The sequence below is a fragment of the Cavia porcellus genome, unplaced genomic scaffold, assembly GCF_034190915.1.
Source record: "Cavia porcellus strain 051 isolate PalLab524CR breed Dunkin Hartley unplaced genomic scaffold, mCavPor4.1 scaffold_14, whole genome shotgun sequence".
NCBI lineage: Eukaryota > Metazoa > Chordata > Mammalia > Rodentia > Caviidae > Cavia > Cavia porcellus.
In genome coordinates, this window is record NW_026947497.1 from 49,068,155 (window position 1) to 49,090,627 (window position 22,473).

Genomic DNA, 22,473 nt, shown 5'->3' on the forward strand with positions numbered 1-22,473 from the left:
GGCCCGTCGTCCAAGAGGATCCCCGCGGGTCCCAGATGCTGGCGCGTCCGCGTCCCCAAGGCTGAGCGTGCCCTGCTTTCTGCGGAGAGACGCGCTGCTCCCCGCAGGCCTGCAGCGGGGCCGGTGAGACCCGGGGGCAGGCAGGTCTATGAAGGAGAACTGGCCTGATAAGGTACCTTTATTAATTAATTTCTGCGGAATCTGCAACGTAAGGACGGCTAAGATCCTTTTCGTGTTGAAATAAAGACACCTGACACCTGCTGTCCAAGGGACAGGGGTTCCTAAGAGTTTGACATCACAAGATCTTTGAATTCCTGTAAGGGAGCCGAGCAGGCTTCTCTTCTCCCCAAATCACGTGCACAGGTTTGGAAATACTTCTGTGCTGGAGATGCCTGCATCTGACTTGGTCACCTTGCCCAGCCTGTCCTCTGACGTGGCCCCCGTCCGTGGAGAATGATATTACTCGTAGGAAAAGGTGCCCACTGTTGGAATGGTTCCATAGGTGGTTTTGCCCAAAGATTAGGAACTACATCGGAGACCCTAAAAAGGATCTCTTCCAGGCCTGTGGGGTAGTATGCACACTGTAATTTTTTTCTATGAAATGATCTGCTTTTATGAATTTATAGTTATAACATGAAAAGGGGAGTCTGTAAAGTGATGGCCTAAGATGATTTTCCCCAATTCGCTCCAGAGTTGGCCCACTTCTCTTTACCTCTATCTGCTCCCTGTGATGTCCTCCACTGGCAAGGCATTAGGCCTCATGCTGGTTTCTCAGATGTATTTTTCCAACCTATGCCTTTCTCTCACACTAGTCACGCTGAGTGTCCAAAGGGCTTCTCAGCAGTTCGTCTTCCATCCAGTGAATGTGCCAAACCCCAGCAGGTCCAGACCTGAACCCTGCTTCTCCCCAGGCTCACTCCCCCTCAGCTTTCTCTGCCAACAACAAACAGCTCTACCCTCCTCATTGCTGGGGTCCAAACCTGTGGAGGTGGCCAAGGCTCCTCTTCCTCACCCCCCACAGCCAGACAGTCCTTGCAGAGGTCCTGTTGCTCTGAAATTATATCCAGAATCCAGCTACTTTTATTTCTGCTTCAGGCAACCTGGACAGAGCTAGTATCTTCTCTCATCTTGGAACCAGATTCCCATGGTAGCTTGTGAGCTGCCCTCCTGCCTATCTGTTCCGCTCTGCATCTCTGAGTCTCCGCAGCCATGCAGTCAGAGAGGGCCCCTTCCAAGGTGTCCTGTCATACTGTGTAATTCCTCAGCCGAAAGCCCAGAAGCCAGCCCCACAGTGAGATGATTGGGCACTTCGCATGCAGGAGCCCAGTTGTCATTTGCCTCCCTGTGTGGCAGTGACTCTGGTTGGCCTGTCTGCCCCCTGGCTGCTGGCTCCAGCTACTCCTATCCTGCCGACTTCCTGCGTTGGTTCTAGCTGTTCCCTCTGGCTAACATGCTCTTTCCCAGGCCTCGGGTCTCACAGCCTAACATCAGCTTGCTGAGATGCCACCCTCGAGGTATGGAATGTCATTGAGAAGTACAAACTCTCCCATGGGATTTCTCATCCCTTTTAATCCCCTTCTTTTTCCTTTTCGTGGTACTTGCTACTCTGTCTCACTCAGTGTACTTACAGCCTGTCGTTGCAATGCTTTCTCAGCTAGAATCTTAGCTCACTGTCCATTGATGCTTCTTAAGTTTCTTAATAATGGTGTTGAATGGATAAAAGCTAAGCCTTGGCCTTGTTACTTATCGCCTATAAATCCTGAGTTTCCTTATCAGCAAAATGAAAACACTATGCATGATTTGAAGAGTTGTTCCAGGAATGCAGCAGGTTAATTGATGTCTGGTGCAGAGAAGAAAAGCTGCAAATAATTACATTCCATTGCTGTCTCTCATTGCTTAATGGGACCACAGACTTTGATTAATGAGACTACTGCATCAGTGTGATTTGCACCCCAGAACCTATGCAGAGGCTCAATCCCTAAGGTCTTGTGCTAATGACATTAAGTAGGTAGACAAGGGATCCTAGCCTGGTTTTCAGATGTGAGGTCTTCGGGAAATGATTGGATTAGATCATTAGAGCCCAGCCCTGGTTTGAACTTCACAGTTTTATCAGCAGGAGCCGGAACACACACCGCTAGACACAGGTACTCCTGCCATGACAGGACACCCCCTGGGCTGGTATGTTGCAAGAACCTGTACTGTGTTCAGAGTTTTAGTGACAGTAATGAAAAGCTGGCTCCTAAGAGTGCCCTGCTATCAATTTCTACCTATTTTTGGTTCTTTGAATTTATGTTTGAAAAGTTTTATAGGCTAAAACACTGACATATCAAAACACTGACTAGGAATCCTACTTTCCAAATATCCAGACCTAGCCTGCTATATGTATTATGTATGTATAAAATTTTATTTCACTAGTTCATAAATTCTAGAAACAGATTAGATATTGCATGTTTAGGAAATCAAACACAAAGAAGAGAAATCTTTATTATAAACCATTTTTTCATATAACTACTTGCCCCTGTTGAAATAGCCTTAAAAATATCTTTGTTTTTTATATGAACCTTCTTTATTTTTAATGATAGCCTGAATTGTTATATTGATGAGTTTTTTAATTGAAAGTTCCGTCCATTTGCCATTATAGGCAAAGATACCTGCAGTAAGGTCATATTGCCTTAAATTACTTCTCTTGTTGCTGAGAAAAACTGCCTGACATCCAAAGTTAAAGGAGGAAAGGTTTGTGCAGCTCTCAGGTTGTAGGGGTTCAGTCCATAATCAGACTCCAAGGCAGAGTGACCTGAAGGAGGGGCATCACAGAGGAGAGCAGTTCATGGTGGGCAGACTTTAGCAAAAGCACAAGCAACAAGTGGCAAGTGACATGTGACCCCAGCAGCCCTCGTTCTGGCCCTTATGTTTTATCTAGGCTACATGGTTTTAGGGCGGTAGCACAAACACTCATCGTGAGGCACCCTTAATCTTACCCAGAGCTACACCAACCCAATCAGTGACTAAGTTAGTAATCACACACCTTAGATCCCAGAATCACACTCTAGATCTACATGAGGCTTTCAGGAGATGTCTAGTCACAAGCCACAGTGTATATTCACCTGTTTCTGAAATCTGTTATTTTTTTTCAAAGTAGATAACAAGTTTAAATATAGATGACAGGATTACAAGAAGATGAAGAGAATAATGGGTCAGTTACACAGTATCTTCTAAGCACTATTCATGAATTTTAAAAAACAGGAAGAATTTACACACATCATGCTGATAAGAAACTTTCCAGGCTTCGGATCTAGAATGTTCCCCAGGGATGAAAGACTTTCTCTTTCAATCACCATGGAGGTGATGGACCCGTAAGGAGGTGAAGCCCACTGGGATGGAATGAGCTTAGTAAGAGTGTGCTGGTGAGGGAACACTGAGGTCTCTCTTTGTCCCTTGGCTGTCGTGATGAACAGACCCCCTCCACTGGGTGCACCCCAATTGGTGTATTTCCTACCTTATCACAGTGCCAGAGAGACAGGCGAACAGGCATGGCCTAAGACCTTTCAAAACACTGACTAAAATAAAACTCTCCTTAAAAGTTCTTTACCTTGGGTTTCATAGCAGCAGAAATCCAACACCCTTATTAAAACAAAACAAGAACTATTTGATAACCAAGATCACTTTCATATGTCTTCTTGATTCAGAAGTGTTCTCAAATAAATTCATTCTTTTAAACTAACTTTCAAGTAAAGGCACATTTTATTCACTCCTGAAAAATGACAACAAAAACACCTTTCATGCTATGCTTTTAAAACTTCAAGATTTATTTGAAAGTTATTCACATACCTATGTGAAGCTCAGAAAGGGAAGTTAATTTATCCTGGGTATCAGAGTTGAAAGAGAAGAGATATAGCGTTATTTTACCTTTAATTACCTATCACAACATTAAGGCTCCAGCTCCCCAGACTAGGGTGCTACTCAGTGGTGTTACTCAGTACTTAGTGTGTGTGAGGCCTTTCACTTTAGCGCCAGCACCCCCAAAAAACAAATAAACAAACAAAAAACCTGTGGGTGAAGTTGCACATCAGAGAGAGAAAGCAGATTGTGTTTAGATGTAGACATACATGTCTTGGTTACTTTTCTCTCATTGTTGAAACAAAATACCTAAAGCCCAAAATTAAGGAAGCAAAGCTTTATTTAGCCTACAGTTTGTGGAGGTCTCAGTCCACACTCAGCTGGCTCTAAGGCAGGGAGCATGATTCCATTCCATGCTCAGTTAGCTCCAGCACTGGGAAGCGTGGCACAAGAGCAAAAAGGTTCAAATGGGGAAAGTACCCGCTTTCCCTCCCTTATGCTGTAAGCCAGCTCCCTGCACCTGGGTGGATGCAGTGCTCATATCACAAGTACCATTGCTAGACAAGGGGCCAATCACAAATGCAAGCCTCAGCCACTGCTTGAGGCTTGGGGGGACATCCAGACACAAACCATATCAATGCCCATAGAGAACTCTAGCTGCAGATTAGAAAAGGGATCCAAATGGGCTATTTTAGTACTAGACCAGGCTCTTCCCAACTCCAAAATGACCTTAAAGATTAGCTAATAGATTAATGTCTTTCATTCAAATGTCTTTCTTTTCAAAAAAGATAATAAAAATACTAATGATTATTGTTATTGAGGATGTAATGCATCATTTTCAAAATGCTATGCAAATTACTTTAAATGTATTATTTCCTCAACAACTTTGTGGGATCAGTTCTACTCTTCTTTACTTTACTAACCTATTAGAGACATATGTCTGCTTCCAAGTACACCTACATCAGGAAACTGGCTCATCAAAATACTTTGTGATGGCAAAGAGTACATACAAGAACATTTGATGATAACTGAGTAACATTAATATTCAACCTAAGAACTGTATTATTTGTGATGGTCCAGTAAGCTCAAGGAATATGAAGTATGACCAGATTCTTCTTACATGTGAATTTGAGCGCTGTGCTCTGCCTCGCTGAACTGAAGAAACAATTTGGAGCAAACAGACCCTCAGCTTAGCATCTACCCTTCTGCCATCTGTTTACTCCCCATCAGGGATCTCTCTGTGGCTGGAAGTATATGCACTTCAAATAACCTGCAAACCTGCAGGGCTGGGGTACAGCTCGGTGATACACAGTTGTCTCTCATGTGCAAGTCCCTGGGTTCCACCACAGGTACAAATAGAAATTGTAATGCTTTGTCACAACTTTCACTGAAGAAGTGCCCATATTACATGGTACAGCATTTAGATAAATTATACTTATAGCTGAAGTCCTTCACAAAAAGAGAGAGAGAGAGAGAGAGAGAGAGAGAGAGAGAGAGAGAGAGAGAAACCACCTCCTGGTGTAAACCTATTATACTGTGTTTTAAGAATGTGCCTTGTAGGGGCTGGGGATTTAGCTCAGTGGCATAAGCACCTGCCTTGCAAGCAGGCGGTCGTGAGTTCGATCCCTGGTACCGGTAAAAATGAAAAAGACATAAAAAAAAATGTGCCTTGAAAACAAATAAACACGTTGATTATTCAGTGTTATAAAGGTTGATTCAAAGTTACTTATATCAATATCCTAGATTTTAACAGTTTGTATCCCTACAGATATCACTAAGTGATTGCCATGTTCAGATCAGTGTCTGGGAGATGTGTATTTTTTTGTAGTTAGCATGTGACTGTTTATAGCCATGCATTTCTCTGAAGCAATGCTGAAGGCAGGCGGAGAGGACTAGTAACACAAGCCCAGTGATCTTCCAATCAGACAGAATCTCTTGTGAAAGCAGTTCTCAGTGCGTGTAGCAGTTTTAGTTACCTCTTGAGGCAAGCTTAGAAATGACCCTCAGTGTGGGGAAGACCATGGCTTTTTTCACCACAGTGCCACAGGTCTCAAATGTTCACAGCTCTTGCTCTGCTCTCCAAAGCAGACTTAAAACTTCAGTTGAATAAGCACTCAAGAAATCTATCTTTGAAAACTTGCCAACAACATCAGTCTTGATTTTGCTATTATCTCTTGCTTTCAAGATCCAAATACACAATTAATATCAGAGAACTATTTTCATATTACAATTGATTCCTCTCAGTTTTTCAGTTGAACTAAGAATCAGGTGTGGTATGCTCTGTCAGGAAATTTGTCATCATTTTGTTTATATCCTGAGGCCTTATGGGAGACTGAGACTGAGTGCAGAATAATTAATCTGGTGGAGGAAATTTTAAGGCAGACCAATGTTTGGGCTGTGACTTGAGTACCACGGGAGCTTTTAATCAGCTCTAAACTGAGAATCAAGTCCAAAGGGCATTGCTAAGTTTGACGATTATCTTATTCATTAGTTCCAATAAACTGAACTCTATTACTTTTCTAGTTTTTATTTCATAAATTGATGAAGCTTAATATTTAGTTATTGTAAGTTTATAAAGAGAAATAATAGAGGGTTAAAATAATATATCAAGAACAGTATTTTTAATGTAAGAATGTTACCAGTTAAATTTAAAGGAATACTATGTAGCAGATTTTAAACTTAATTTTCTTTTAATGAAAAGAGTTTTTGTTATCTAATATGCCTCTAGCATTAATGATACGTGAGTCTCAGATAAAAATTTGTAAGAAATGGGTGCTAAATGTAAGTGTTACAATGTAGGAGGAGGAAACATCAGCTATTGCTAAATCAGTATGGTATAAGTTATCATATATCAATCACCAGTGCTGTGGTGTACTTGGCTTCCATAGCGCACTCAGGAAAGATTTCTCAGAAGAAATCACTGGGATAAACTTTGCAACACAGGAATGTGCAGGATCAAAGGCCTTTTGATATAAAGATTTTCGTTCTGAATTCACAGATGATGAACATTTCATTCAAGTACAATACAAATAGGTACTCCAACACTGTAGGCATGGTTGGAGTCTGTAGGGAAGAAGATAGGAAAAGATAAAAACAGACAGTTAATGAAAACACTGAGCACCATGCTAAAGAGTTTATTTTCCTGTTCTCTGAAGATTATGAAAGCCATTAAAGAATGTTAAGGAGGAGATGAAGCATGAGGAGACTTACCATTAAACAGTATGACTAACAAAACCACATGCTAATTTTGAATTATTTCCAAATATTAAAGAATTTCACTACAGTAGGCTAAGCAAACATGCAATGAATTTTCTCTGACAATCAATCTGAAGTGACTTTGCCATTCTTAAATAGCATACCACCTTTGTTTCAGTTCGGTACTACATTAGTTTCTTTTCACTACTTAAAAAAAACAATTGGTTTAAAAGACTATTTGTGGAATATTTTAAAAATGGAAATATCTCCTTTAGTGATTTTTGTACAAAACTTGAGTATCACACATTGTCTTTATCCTTTCACCTGAGAACTAGGTGCATATTGATGCCGTTGTTAAATAATCATTAATTTGTACTTAATCTAAGTAAACAAAATAATGCATAAGTTGCTAACAGTTTCACAAGAACAGCTGCTTCAACAGTAACTATTATCAAGAAGCATCCACCTCTACTGATATATTTTATTATTATTATTATTATTATTATCATTATCATTTAACTTTCCATTACAATGACAAAGTATCTGAGAAAAACAACTGAGAAGGAGCACAGTTTTATTTTGCCTTACAGTTTCAGAGGTTTCAGTTGATGGTAACTAGCCTGTTGCTTTGCTTATGGCAGCACAGAACACTGTGACAGAAACGTGGCCCAAGACCTTTTCACCTCAGGAAGCAAAGGCCACCGATTGCTTTCTCCAAATAGACCCCATCTCTCAAAGCTTCCACCGTCTCCTAATAACATCATGGGATGTGGACCAAGCCCTTAACCCAGAGACCTCTGGTGGACGTTTCAGATCCAAACTGAAGCAATGGAACTGAGAATATTTGAGCCACCAGAAACTCGATTGCAGAACAAAAGAAAAGTGTTTTTAAATGCAGAGAGGCTTGTATTAGGATCAAAGGAAGAAATTTTGCAGCGTCTGTAGAGAATCTTTTCCAAATGATTAATGAATCAAAGGTGGTTTCTTCTGAGTGCAGTGATACATGCAGGTAACCTCAGCTTGGGGTCTGAGGCAGAAGTGTCACAAATTTACAGCCAGCTTAGGCAACTGATTGAGACCCTTCTAGAGTTAAAAGTTTGACTCAAGGAAGCAAGCAGCTTAGAGCTCCCTGGATTCAACCCCCAGTACCAAAACAACTAAACAAATTGGATTTCATCTACTTAATTTTAGAAGTAATCTATAATGAAGTCAGAAGGGCTATTTATTATAAAAATCTTATCGCTAATTTTAGGAAATACCCTGGTAAATTATATATTTAAACATCAAGAAGACAACATATTTCTCTTTTTTCTGATATAGAACATACATGTAAGAAAACAAACATCAAAAAAACCTTAGTCTATAGCTCTTAGAAAATTATACTTTTTTATTTGTATGTTTGTTTTGGCCAGTTATCAAGTGAAATACAAGAATTTCCAGAAGGAGTTCTTTATTTATTTGCATTCCATTTTGGTTAGTATAATTCTTAGAGAAATTATGTACCACTGATTGAATTAATTGTTTCCATTTGGAAACCAAGACCAGATATCTCTATTAGACTCCAAATCAGGGACAGTGTAACTCATGAAACAGCTAAAAACAGTCCTGGATTCATTAGGCTAATGAAAGAGTATGTTTTAAAATTTGCAGTGTTTGGTGTTTACTGAAGTTCTATTGCTTTCATTATGCATGCTTAAATGCTGCTTTAAAACAATGTGTAACTGCAAATGAGAATTGATCCAGAAGATGAAAAAAGCATGGGGGAGGGGAGGAAGTAAGCCAACATTTAATAAGGTCAAAAGAAACTAGAATGTTCATGTTAGCACGAAACTCAGTAAACCTAATACTACTTCCATTGTTTCTGAAGCAATATATTTCATTTCTCTGACACTGAGAAGTAGACAGAAACATATTTTAAGGAATAGGCCTCTTTATTCTCTGGTTCCTCTTCAAAAAAATGAATAAGCCTCTCCATTTTCACAGTTAATCAGGATAACATTATGTTGTCAGTAAATAGGGCATGATGATTTGACTGTTTTAGCTTGACCAGATACAAAATTATACTTGTACAGCTCTTCAAATACACAAATATAGAAAAAATTTCTTTATCTTAACTAATTCAAAAGTGAGGATATTGATTACTCGTAACAAAACAAAATATAAAAATGGCTAAACGTTGCAAAATCTTTGCACATAAAGTGTGTTAATTCCTGTTTGAAGCCACTGCATTTGTTGATTGAAACACAAATGGCATATAATAGAGAGTCTAAGACTATTTTGACACTTTTGCAATAATACATTTTTATGGTAAGGGTGACTTTTTAAATTAGCATGAAAAAAATTAATCCATAGTGGGTTTGGAAAAATTGAGTCTATGCTTGGAGAAAATAATAAGAATGTCTGTCAAAAATGGCACCAAAATGAACTCCATATAGATTAGAATCTGTTAAAAAGTAAAAAAAAAAAAAAAAAAAAAAAAAAAGAGGAAACCTTTGGGTCCTCAAACTTATATATGTAGTAAGTGTGATACAGAGGTGGTACATCTCCAAAGAGGGAATGTTATTTAATTATCAGTTTAGAAGAAGTCACAAAATTAGACAAGGAATAACTTTCAGAAGGCCCATCAGTAACCACAAAGTATGACGGGTAACAAAGTCTGTCTCCATGAGCAGAATTAGGGATCTATTAGGAATGTTCTCCTCAAGTCAGGAAAGAGTGATCTAACCAAGGAATGCAGCCACAAGACTTTCAGCAATGCTTGGAAACTGCTGATATATGAGTTAGATAGAAAATCATCAACCCTTGTTTCAGGGTTGTTCAGCTAATAGCTCCTGTTCCAGTTCTGGCTGCTTCTGATCTCTTAGAAACAGCTGGTCACTATGATTCATAGCTGGTCACTATGGTGCACATTGTATAAACCAGTCCCCAGTTGACAAGCCATTCTGCCTCTGTACCTTCCTGTTTGCTTATCCCATATAAGCCGTGGACCACCAGAAATCTGAAACTGATATTCTGGGGATGATTTTTGTGCCCTTCCATGTAAATAAATCCGTCTGCAAATCCTGGGTGTCATTTCCATGTTTCTGCTTGCCACTGCATGTGGTGCATTGACTGGGAAGACCAACCATGCTGACCTCTTTGGTCACCAGTTATGGCACTCATTGCTGAAGCAAGAACTTCTCCAAGTCCTGACAGGAAGGCACACCTGCAAGATTTCTCAAGTCCTCTCTGAGGTCTGGTGGAGGACTCCTGGTTTCCCACTTGAGCAGCTCACATTGAATCCCAAAAGGAGAAGGACACAATCTGTCTGTTTGTATGTCTGCATGCCTGCCTGATTCCAGTAAGACTCCTGGGGGCACCCCAGTTAGTTTGTTAGTCTTGGTCAGCTCAAGCAGACAGGGAGTCTGAGCAACTCTTGTTAACTAAAGTCACCCTTAAGGGAAGGGAAGTTGGAATGTTTAACCTCTGAGTGCCTGCTGACTGAATGTGTGAGTGAGTGGAACAGAAACAGTAAGCAAAAGGCTGCTTCATCTATGCACGAAGACTGGAAAACCCTGGTCACAGTGGCTGGTTTGACTTTCACCTGTGGTTCCATGGTGATTAACAAGTAGCATAACAGAGGCCTCAAACTCTTCTTAACTTCTTCTTAAGCCATGCCTAAGTCCCTGTGGTGAAGGGTGCAGCCAAATAGGCATCTGAATGGTCTCTTTCTGAGAAGTGCCCACCCTCATCTGTTGTGTCATTGTTCAAGAGTACACAACACCCTCAATAGGGAGATAGAATGGGTTTCAGCAGAGTAAACCATGGTCTTTGATGTTAAAATTGCCCATTGACTTTGACTATGTAATGAAAATAAAACCTCAAAAGTTCCATAGATTTTGTGAAATTAAATGGTCAAATCTTAGTTTGGATTGGTCATCTGAAGGGAAACTTGATGCTAAAATTTCCCATCAAGTTTGGAACAGAATGATAAAGCCCAACAAACATGGTCATCCTCACCAGTTTCCTTATATTGCCTCCTGGCTCAATCTGTGTCAGAGCCTGACACCATGGCTCCTCACTTGTGTCCTGTATCTCAGAAAACAAGACAGAAAAAGAGGCCCATTCTGCCTGAAAATTCTACCTTGGCATCCTCGTCAGCCACCACAGTTGTTGCCAATACCTGTGACTTCACTACCTGACCCCTTCTCATCTACTTCCAGCAACTGAACTGGTTCCAAGTAATCACTGCCTGCATTTTGCCACACAGACTCTGCCCTGAGATGACTGTCAGAAATTCTTTCTGGGCTCCACATTCTGGTGAGGAAAAATTGGACTGACTTCCTGAAAAATGAGGCCTGAATAGATAGGACAGATCAAGCTCCATCAAATTGGGTCCCTGAGAGCCTGCACTCTTGCAAACTTTGGGACAAACCTGTGACTTTCCTGATAGACAATGAAACAGAACTCTCTACTTTCAAAAGTTCCTTCTATTTAAAAGTCACCATCACCAGTGCAACTAGAACACTCGTGTCTCATTCCTTCTTTCAGGCACAAACTCACAACCTGGCAAGACATCTTCTTTCACCATCCAGTCAGCCTACCACTTGCTTAACCCTACACTTTCAAGTTGAACTGTTACCCAAGAGAAAGGTGATGCCTGCCTCAGCCTGAAACAGATAACTACAATCTTGAAGTTCTGAAAACTTTCCTCCCAGAGGGACAAACTAAAGACTCAACTCTGGGCGTGGCCATCAACCATGCCACTTTACTGTGACCTCCATTCATATCAGATGTCACGGGAAGTAAAAAGAGACATCCAGCCACACATCAGCCTGATAGACTGTTAATCATCTTGGGCAACATCTCCCAGCTGCCAATGCCACCACAATTACCCTCCGTGTATATTGCCTTAGTCCTCTGTCATGCACAGCTTGCTGATACGCCTGCATAGACCTAAACAATAATTTCTTCTGCCTTCTCTTCGTTCCTGCCAGCCAGTTCTTTTTTGCAAAGACCCTCATTCTGGACTCAAATGTTAAACAATATGGACTCAACCTGACAGAGGTTCAAAATCTTGTTTACCCACTTTGAAGAAGATCACTGTACTTATGATTGGTGGATAAAAAATAAATTCTGTAAATTTCTTGGAGCTGCTAGCTTCTGTAGAATCTGGATCCTTGAGTTCACAAAAACAATGATGCTTACTTACTCTGACACTCAGCACATGGGAGTGCCCAGTGTCCTACCTGTGCAACACTTGGATCCAATCATTAAGGGCTGTTCCCCCACTTTGTCTCTCACAGCCACTGTCCTTCTGATGAAAAAAGCTGACAAGCTCACTTTAGGGCAAGATCTAACTGTCCAGGTGTCACACACTGCACTGATGCTGAGTACATACTGTAGACAGATGGATTTAGCTCTGTTAGAAATGAAGTCTGACAGGCTAAATGTACTTAGCCAAAGCTGCTTTGGCCAAAGCTTTCCTGCTACTGCTTACTGCTGCTTCTTGGAAACCTGTAACCAACAATGCCACTGCATGCCTAAGCCCCCTCTAAGACATCAAATGACTGAAACATCAGCCTATGAGTCTGCATCTGAGCTCAGGTCTACAACTGAAGTCATTATTTTCTGTTCCGGCTAGTTGCTGTACAGTCTTCTCATCTTAGTGATATAAAGTTCCTGTGGTCACAGACCCACTCCTGTATCTTCTCTCCCACAAAGTAGGTCACATGAATAAAGCAATGTCGACCCCACGCTGGTGGATGAAATATTTTGTAAGTCCTCATCAATGATATTTTCTGAGTCTCTACTTGTGAAAAACACAAAATCTCACCCTGAATGTGTGTATTTCCCTGCTAAAATTATCCATTGGTTCTCTAACATGGAGGACCCTGTACTATCAGCTCATTCACCAATGCCAGGTGGAGCTCCTCAAAATGTCCTACAATGTGATGAATATTGCATTGGTTCTGCTTCTGGAACACTCTGTTCTTGACAGGAAGAGTGACTTGGTCTTGGTAAATAGGAGCCCACACTCTTGTGCCCATGCTGAGTCTTTATTCCTACAACCATGAATATTTTGCTCCTGCATCCTTTGAAAGGGAACTTGGCTGGCTGATGACAGAAGTTGGTTGATGTCAACTGCCTGGGTAATTTTGTCTATTTGCTTGTTTAGTGCCTCTTTCTGGTGGATATTCTCTTGAGGTCATTAACATGTGACACAGATTTTCACACATAATCTCCATCTCAATATGCCCACTCATGTTTCTCTCAAGAATTACTTCTCCTAATTACTTCCAATTTCACCTTTCCCGGCTCCTTAACTGCCACTGACCGTGAATCCACACATAGCAAAACTTAGGCTTGTGAGCAAAATTCATTCTAGACCCATGTTTGTAATACAAAGTACCTGGATATCAAAGTGAATTTTCCCATAAGAGAAAGTAGAGACTCAGATAATTCATTCCAAAATAGTCATGTAAAAATGATTACATACTCTAAGGCAATACAAAAATAATAAAAATACAAAACATAAAGAAAAATAAATTAACCTGCACTTACTTTTGAAAATCTTTGTGACTTGTATGAGAGAGAGAAGACAGAGGAAGGTTGTTTTGTTGGACAACGTCCTTGTCACTAAGGAAATGCCTACTATGTGCTGATTTAGTGGAACCTTGTTCTTTCTGTAAAACTTTAACAAGGAACCTCTCCAGTGACATTTGATTTTGCCTCTTTTTGAGGATTTTAGGAAATGTGACATTGTGTTGTCATTAAATCATATTCATTTATATAGCCTTATTCAAGTGCTGCTTTACCATATTTGAAATGAAGGATTCATCCATATTTTTCTCCTCCTCCTCTGCAGATGAGAATGCCTTAACCTCTTGCTCTTGGGAAATTATCACTTATGATCCTTCAAAGGAGAGAGAGAGAGAGAGAGAGAGAGAGAGAGAGAGAGAGAGAGGGCATTCAGTTCAATTGTGATCTTGTGACATTCAGTGTCACATACTATTCCTATGCAAGAAAATTCTCATACTTCTCTATTTTCAATTTAAAATGAGTTAGAAATGTTTGCTTGTCTTGCGGAAAACTTACAGAATAAGTTATTTGCAATCCAAGGTTTTAATGCATTTCTAATTCAAAGCCATTTCTCTTTTTAGATAAAACTGATGACCAGCTACCTGGCCAAAATTCTGCTCATTAGGAAGATTTTTCTCTCATGTATCATGCTGACCAAACCTGGAGTCAGGCTTGGAATGTTTCCTGCTTGTCTATTATTCATGCTGGATTGCAGGGAGTTCTGAGCTGCATCAGGCTTGATCCTCAAGATGCACCTGCACTTCCAGTGGAGCATTGCTGTTATCTGAGTTCATTACACAACAGTAATGGATGATTGCTGCATTTGACCTCATTATGTAGTAGATTTAATGGAATCCCACTTATAATAAGTAATTCTGGCCATGTAGTCAGTTCTCTAATCAATCATTCCCTGGACGACAGTAACACACCAGAAACTCTCACAAAGGGTACATAATCATCTGCTTAAAGTGGCACCATATTGGTCCATAGTCTTGAGGCTCTTTGTGCCTCCTTTCAAGATATTCCATAGAAACTCCTCACACCCCCTCTTGCTGCTGACACATTGCCTGTCACAGGGAGCATGCTAGGCCTCCTGCAGAGCCCTGTTCTGCTGTGGGTCCATTTCAATGTCAAATAAAGAAATTAAGTAGTTACTCTTGGATCATGTGAGGTAAGACACAGTAGTATTTCCACCTATGACACTTGGTGCCTCCTCAGCACAAATTCATCTTCCTCAGATTTTTCTTTCTATGTGGCAGGAGACACTGAATAGAAGAATCTACCATTTCAATTGCAGAGTAAAGGAAAATTGCACCCTTCAAATGTTAGTGGTGTGACAAAAGCCTTAATTCTGGGGACTTTCATTTCCCACACGTGGGAGCATCAAGGGGTTTAGTGTGCCCCTCACTGCTCACAGATCCGGTCCACTTAGGGTAATGAAATCAACATAGTAGAGCAGGATGTTGTGTGGAATATCTAGACATTCAGATGGCTTGGAACCATATCATGACCCAGGGCAAGGGAGTTAACATAGTCCCAGGGCAAAACTAAAAGTGTTTATTAATGTCCCTCCTCTGCCAAGTAAACACAGACTCTTTACGATCCTCTTTTCTCTTTGGAGTGGGAAAGAAGGCATCAATCAAATCAGTGGTCATCTGCCCCGCACCTGTTGCTTTAGTCTAGCGAAGGAGACCACATCTGGCCCGGCAGCTGCAGCAGGCTCTACTTCTCGGGGGACTTGCAGTAGTCGCAGCTGTCATCCTCCAGGCAGAGAGCAGTTGATCCAGCTCTGAAATCACATTTTCACCGCTGCTTTTGTAGCACTCCTGGCATTAACTGCTGCAGTTTGGCTCTCCAAGAAACCGGAGCCTGAGACACCGATTACTTGCAGACTTTTATAGAAGAGTGATCCTTGGATTCCACAACTGTGGGAGGCTGAGAAAGGAGCCAGGACAGAGCAGAGGAAGACACTGAGCTGACATGCAATCCCAACAAAGCTTCTGTGGATTCCACGGAGAAGGCTAGAGTTCCGAGCTGTCCTGCGTTGAGGAGGGGGCCACGTCTTTCCCTGCTAGAGTGGGGAGCACACATAGCCCAGGAGTGAGCATGAGCTCGAAAGAGTCAGTGTTCTCCAGCCAAGACAACTGCCAGGAAGGATGGCTGAAACTATCCTCAGCCAGCATTTTTAGCAGCTGAGGGAACAGTTTTTCATTTTCTGTGAAAGATACAGGCTACACATGTCTCAGAGCATCTTCCAAATCAGATGACCGTATGCTAGGGACAACTTAAGCCTTCTATTTTATTCTGTTGCTCAACTGGGGCTCTCCTTGTACAAATAGTGCCTCAGCTTAATTACGGTAGCTTTGTAATAACAGATCATGATATTTCATAGGGGCTGTTGCTTTTCTTCATTAACAGTGCATTAGCTATTTTTAGCCTTGCTACATGTATTTTAGATTAGGTTTGCCACTTTTATTTTAAAAAAGTAAAAGATTTGCATGATGATTGCAATACATTTACTTTTTCTTTGTAGAAAAACATTATATTATACCTTCGAATAATTGTGATAAGGATTCTAATTTCTGGTACATAACCTTCTGATAGTTTTAGTCCTACAGATTTGTTGCTTATTGATGCTAATATAATAATATCATTTTCTCCAACTTGCTTTTGCAGTTTTTGTTTTGTTAACTAGATTACAAACAATTTTGTCAATGTAGCATACATCCAATAAACCTGATCAAGTTGCCTCTAGTTTCTAATCATAAGTTCTCTATATTTTCCAGGTAAAAATTATTAGATCCATGAATAATGGTCTTATTTATTTTTCTTTAAAATTGTTACTTCCTTTGTTCCTTATTTTATTTTGATTGGATGCTTAGTATGATATTGAATGAGATATTGTGAATGGACATCTTTGTTTAATTATAAATTCCAAGAGAATGTTTTCATTGTTTCAAAATCGCATAAACTTTTTATTCTAGGTTTGTTGCTGTATTAAAAGATATTTATAAGTTTTATTAGTTATAAATTAATATGTTTTCCTTCTGTCCCTATTATTCTTAGTTTTTATGAGTAAATGTTGAACTTTGTCAAATTATTTTCCTAAATTTATTAAAATAATCATGCCATTTTCTTCTTATGTCTCCTTTTTCCCTTAGTGTGATCAAATAATTTGACAGATTTTTCAGTGTGAAATTAACTTGGCATATGGGAAAATTTCATCTGGTATTGGTGAGTCCAAGATTATAATATTTTATTAAGCACACCTGCATCTATTTTTATTAGTGGTCTTTAAATTTCCTTGCTTTTATGTCCTTTCCAGGACATTCCCATGTTTATCTGTAAAAAATAACTAGCAACTATTCTTATTTTTTTATATTTCTTGGAAGCACTTATGTCTAATTGATATAATTTCTTACTTAGAATTATTTAAATCTTTGGAAGGTATCTCAGTGACACTGTATAGTACTATAATTTTCATTGTGAGGTTTTCAAACAGCTTTAACCTTTAAACCATTGAAGGGTAGTATCCAGACCCCAGATAAGTGGGTGCATTCATGGTATCATGTGGTGAACCAATGCTTGTGATGCTTCATGGTGACCAAGATTGCTTGATGATACACAGGACATGTCCAGGTCCCCTTTGAGGAATCTATACTTTGCAGGGGGGAAAGAATTTTGGACAAAATTTGAATTTTAGATGGAGGTGCATGGTGATTGGGTATTGAAAACAGGACACTCTAATCTCCCCTGGGCATATTATGAATGACTTAATGGGTGCCCTGTAAATCACTGTGAGTTGACAGCTTGATGGGTTTAAATTATTCCTTTTGTGTTGAAAAAGTGTTCTTTAAATATGTGCGCTCTCGTGCATAGATTCTTTTCCAACTCAGGCCGTGGATGCAATCGCCTCTCTAATTCAGCCCCAAAAGTCCACATCAGGAGTGCAGCGGTGCTGGGCTTCTGCATCCCTCCCAGCTTCTGCTGTCATTGCTTCTCCCGACCACTTGGTGTCTCTGCTGACAGCCCCACCCCACGGTGGACAAGGTGCTTGAGGGGCCACTCCAAGGACTGAGGTCTTCCAGAAGGAAATGAACAGTGATGTCTACCGGCTCAGATTCCCCGAATCCAGCTATGGTCTGTGCTTGTGGTACTCTGCAGTTTCTACCATCCCTAGAGGCACTGTTTCAAAACACTCTGCCAAGAGTGTTTGCAGCTCTGAGCCTGTGTCCACACACTTAGAGGTTTAGTGATCGCCCCTGTATGACTCTGAAAACTCAGAGGATGCTATGCACCTTCTTTCCAGTTCACCTGCCTAGCTGGAGGAGAGTTAATGAGTTCAATATCCTGGATCTAAAGCCACCGGAAACATGCAAGATGCTTGCTTAGCCCCTTCACAAAACCACCAGCAAGCAACTCTGTGGGTCTGGCACAGAGACAGCACCCTACAGTGAGATCTCAAGGACGATGATTTATCCTGAAAGCTTACCTCAGTAACTTCTTGCATTTCTACCGCGAAGTTAAAAAAAAGGAAAACACATAGAATCTTAATTTAGGGGGTGTATATAACAATGAAACATTATCTTGTTAAATTTACCTTTATTCTAAGTAGCACTAGCACGCAGAAAAACTGTTACAATCTTAGGAAAGCACTTTGGGTATTTAGTTTCACCAGGGAGAGGATGTCACAGACTTGCTTCCACATCATAAATGACGTCATTCTTCAAACTTTTCCTCAGGTTCAGTCATTTGTTCATTTTTTAATTCTTTCCTGATATCTTCTAGTTTGGTTACATCATCTAAAAAGTGTAGTGACCGAGAGTAGCCACAACATTCCCCCCTAAAAATAGCTCATGAATGCGTAATATAGCAGAAAGATCAATTCCAAATGCTCCATGAATTATTCATTGTAATAAATTCCAGAATCGTGGTGTCTTGGGGTGTGCATCAAGACTTTAGTTTTGTGCTTCTATGTGTATCTAGTTGTTCCTTCCAAATTATATTCCTCTGATAATTTTTTATTCTGACACCAATATTTTTGCTAATATTACTTTGATTCTTATTTTAACATTCCAGAACAATGGCAAGATTTCCAGATGCTCAATCATCCCACATCTCAACCCCTTTCTATACTGTATGTTATATGGGCTTTTCAGTTTATTGAGATTTAAAAGAACTTTTTTCCCAACCATATAATAACATGAAGAAAAGCACTGCTAGGATGATAATTCACAGGATCCTTCTAATTCTGAGATAAACTTATTCCTATCCTCTGCTTTAGCAACAATGAAACACTTGTGCAAACAAAAACTCAATTTTATAAAAGCATCTTTCGACAGTGGGCTATTATTACAGTGTTTCCTTTTAGATTTGTGTACTAAAACAGCTTCCCTACTTGGAAGCAAAGGCTGATCAAACATCCATTCATATTCTTTAGTACACCTTACTTACCTTCAGTCATGTAACTTTTATAGCTTGGCACACTGTTGGGAAAATAAATTACATTTGACTGTTCTCATGCAGTTCAGTGAATCAAATGCTTTCCAATTCATGAACCTTAAAATGAAATTTAAAATCATCAAACAAAGCCCATAACAAGTAAAGCAAGGGTTTGGCAAGTATAAAGAAATATATACAAAATTAATTAATGATCAAAACTGGATTAAAATTAATTGTGCATAAAAATCTAAGGGTTTTTTTTTCCTTAGGCACAGAATAAACTCAATTTCTCAGTTCAAGTATTTTAATGAAATAAAGAGTTGACTTTCAATCATGCAGAGGAGTTTTAAGTCTATGAACTTAAGAAGCAAAAATTCGCAGCTTTAGAACCAAAAAATAGTGTTTTATTCGTATTTAGCAATTGATCACAAACACTTGTAATGAGACTTAAACGAACTGATCATTATATTCCGTTGTAGTCCAGGGAGGCGCTGTCAGTCAGCGCTTTCCTGTGGTCCTACCCCCCCCCCCCGCCCCCAGCTCCCATCTGCCCTTCAGCTCTGCTTCACGCAGATGGAAGGGAACTCATGGCTGCCTCCTTCCCACTGCTTCCCATTCATTCCTGCCCTTGGGTGTCCTCCTGAGAGTCCTGGCATTTGTTGTATTTCCTGGTTCAGAAATATTTACTCTTAAAATCAAAATTTTCTCCCGTGTCAGAAAGAAATAAATTGTAAGACTTAATGTCTACATTCTGTGGAAGACAATTCTCTAGAAATAATCACTCATGAGAAATGACACATCCCTCACCATACATATGTGGGTTCTAAAGCCAGAGTGTGACCAAGTTAGCAGTTAAGGAGGGAAAGAAGAAAAGAAAGACGATGGGAAGAAATCGAGCTAATGATACAGAAAAGGAAACTGTTAGCAGAATAAATAAACGAGGCCAGCACACAAAGCAGAAATAGATATGATTAAATTATTCTTGAGGTCTTCTGAATATTTCATTGTGTAGTAAATTTATCTTTGCATAAAGTACTGCATTTAAAAATATTTACACAGGGCAGAAGAGACAGGGAAACACTCATCTGTGGGATATGGTTAAATAGGCGGGGAAGGAGCTTTAATGTGTTATTTCCCATAGAGTGACTATACATCAAAATAATTTACTGCTTATTTCAAAAGAGCTGGGAAGATTTTGAATGTTTTCACCAAAAAGAACTTCTTGAGGACAGACATATAAATACAAATATACATGTATTGAAACGTACAAATTTTCTATGTATCAGTTAAAATAATTTTAAAATAAAATATTTTTGTATAAAATATGTAAATTGTTAAAATGTATATAATGAGGTGTATTTAGTGTCTCTTCAAAATGCAATTTAAATAATTGCACTGAAATTATTTCTTCTTTTTGAGTGTTTGTCATTGAGATGTCATGTTACATTTAAAACTGATTTTATGCTTTGACAAAGGTACCAAACATGTTTACTAGTAGAAAAATAGCCTGTTTAATAAATGGTGCTGGAAAAATTGGCTTTCTCCATGCCAAAGACTAAAACTATTCCCATGCCTATCACCATGCACTAGGCTAAAGTCAAAGTGGATCAAAGATCTAAATATTAAGACAGAAACACTAAATCTACTATAAAACAAAATAGGTAGAAATATCAAGGAAGTAGGGGTAGACAGAGAGTTCATGAACAAGATCCAAACTGCACAGGAAGTACTTCAAAGAATCAACATGTGGGATCTCATCTCATTAAAAAGTTTTGCACATCCAAAGAAATCACCAGATTGAGATAAAGATTTCTGCCCACTGTTACTCAAAGGATTTCTGGAATATATAAATAAGTAAAAAATCAGGTCCCCTCAAATTCAAAGACCCAATCCAAAACTGGACATCTGAGATGAATACACAATTCTCAGAGGAAGAAATACAAATGACAAATAAATACATGAAAAACAGTTCATTATCATTGGTCATTCAAGAAATGCAAATTAAAATGGCATTGAGATGTCCTCTCACTCCAGAAAGAATGACTGTTACCAAGAAAGCAACCTGGCAGGGCTCTGGGTAAAGGAGAGCCCTCCTCCATGTTGGTGGGAGTGTAGACTGGTACAACCACTGTGGAAATCAGTGTGGCGATTGCTCAGAAAATAGGCTTAGAAGTTGCATTTGACCCAGCCATTCTCCTTCTGGGTGTTTTCCCAAAAGAATTGAAAACATCATACCACAATGACATATGTGCACCCATGTTTATAGCAGCACAATTTGCAATAACTTAATCTTGGAAACAACCCAAATTCCTATCAACTGAGGAACAGATAAAAAGATGTGATACTTTTATACAATGGAGTACTACTCAACCATAATGAAGGATAAACTAGAGGCTTTTATAGTAAATGGATGCAACTAGAAACCATACTTATAGTTGAAACAAATCAGACTTGCATGTGTAAACACCATATTGCCTCATTAACATATGAAATTGAAAGTAAATAAGATTCAAAAGTTGAAAGAAATTGCTCAATGGGAAAAAATATTGTTTGATCAATCTTGCATGCCTGTATCTGGTAACATGAGCAAATATTTTGAAGATAGCAATATGCAATATAACAACCATTGTTAAATTCCTATCACTTTGTTCTGAAAACCATATCATTATTGGCTTTTAATTGTTGCTGATTTTGGCCTTTTTAAAAATTTGTTCAATTGATTTTTGATTTTCGTGTGTTTTTTCCCTTTAAATTTTTTTTTAAAAATAAAAAAAAATGAAATTATGCAATTTTCTGTATTACTAAATTGTGTGACCAAGTCAGGTATCTTTAACGTTGTGAGAGAATGAAGAAATTAAAATACTATTGTATTTTCTGGGATATAGCTAGTAAAGTTTTAGTTGTCTAGAAGTATAAGACTTTTAAACATGGTGATATTGTGGTATTATAATTATAAATATTAAATATACTTCCTACTTCACATCTTTCTCAAAATGACTGCTGCAGGATTTAATGACTACATGTATTTAAGCATATAATAAATGCACATAATTGTCTATTCAGCTACAAACAATATATATTATTCTGAAAACACAAACTAGTCCCGTTTTTCACAGTGTGGTTATTAGTCTTTTATGGAAGGCTGTTTTCATCACATTAACACATTGCATCATAAAGATGTAGAAAAGGCTGTGTCTGAATTATGCAACCTTTTATAGGCAGGGATTTTTCTACATAGTTTTAAATTAATCTTTTGATAGAAATTTTTATGCAGGTGAATTCTTATGATTCCTGCAAATGTCCTCTTATGAATAACTTCCTTTATTGACAAGGTTATTTTCTTTTTCAATGTATATCAAGATCAGTTCTGCTTTACATATATTTGTTCAGTTATGTTATTCTCTATGCCTTTACCCTCTCTGTGATTTTAGAAAAACT

At 39.1% G+C, this 22,473-nt stretch overlaps 1 long non-coding RNA gene across 1 annotated transcript; it reads left to right on the forward strand.

The window, feature by feature from the left end:
* Positions 1-248: 248 nt before the first annotated feature.
* On the forward strand, positions 249-21,819 carry LOC106029220 (uncharacterized). The gene is made up of 3 exons (XR_010051500.1): positions 249-15,713; positions 16,755-16,827; positions 17,473-21,819. It is a non-coding gene; the product is annotated as an uncharacterized LOC106029220 (long non-coding RNA).
* The last annotated feature ends 654 nt before the right edge of the window (positions 21,820-22,473 follow it).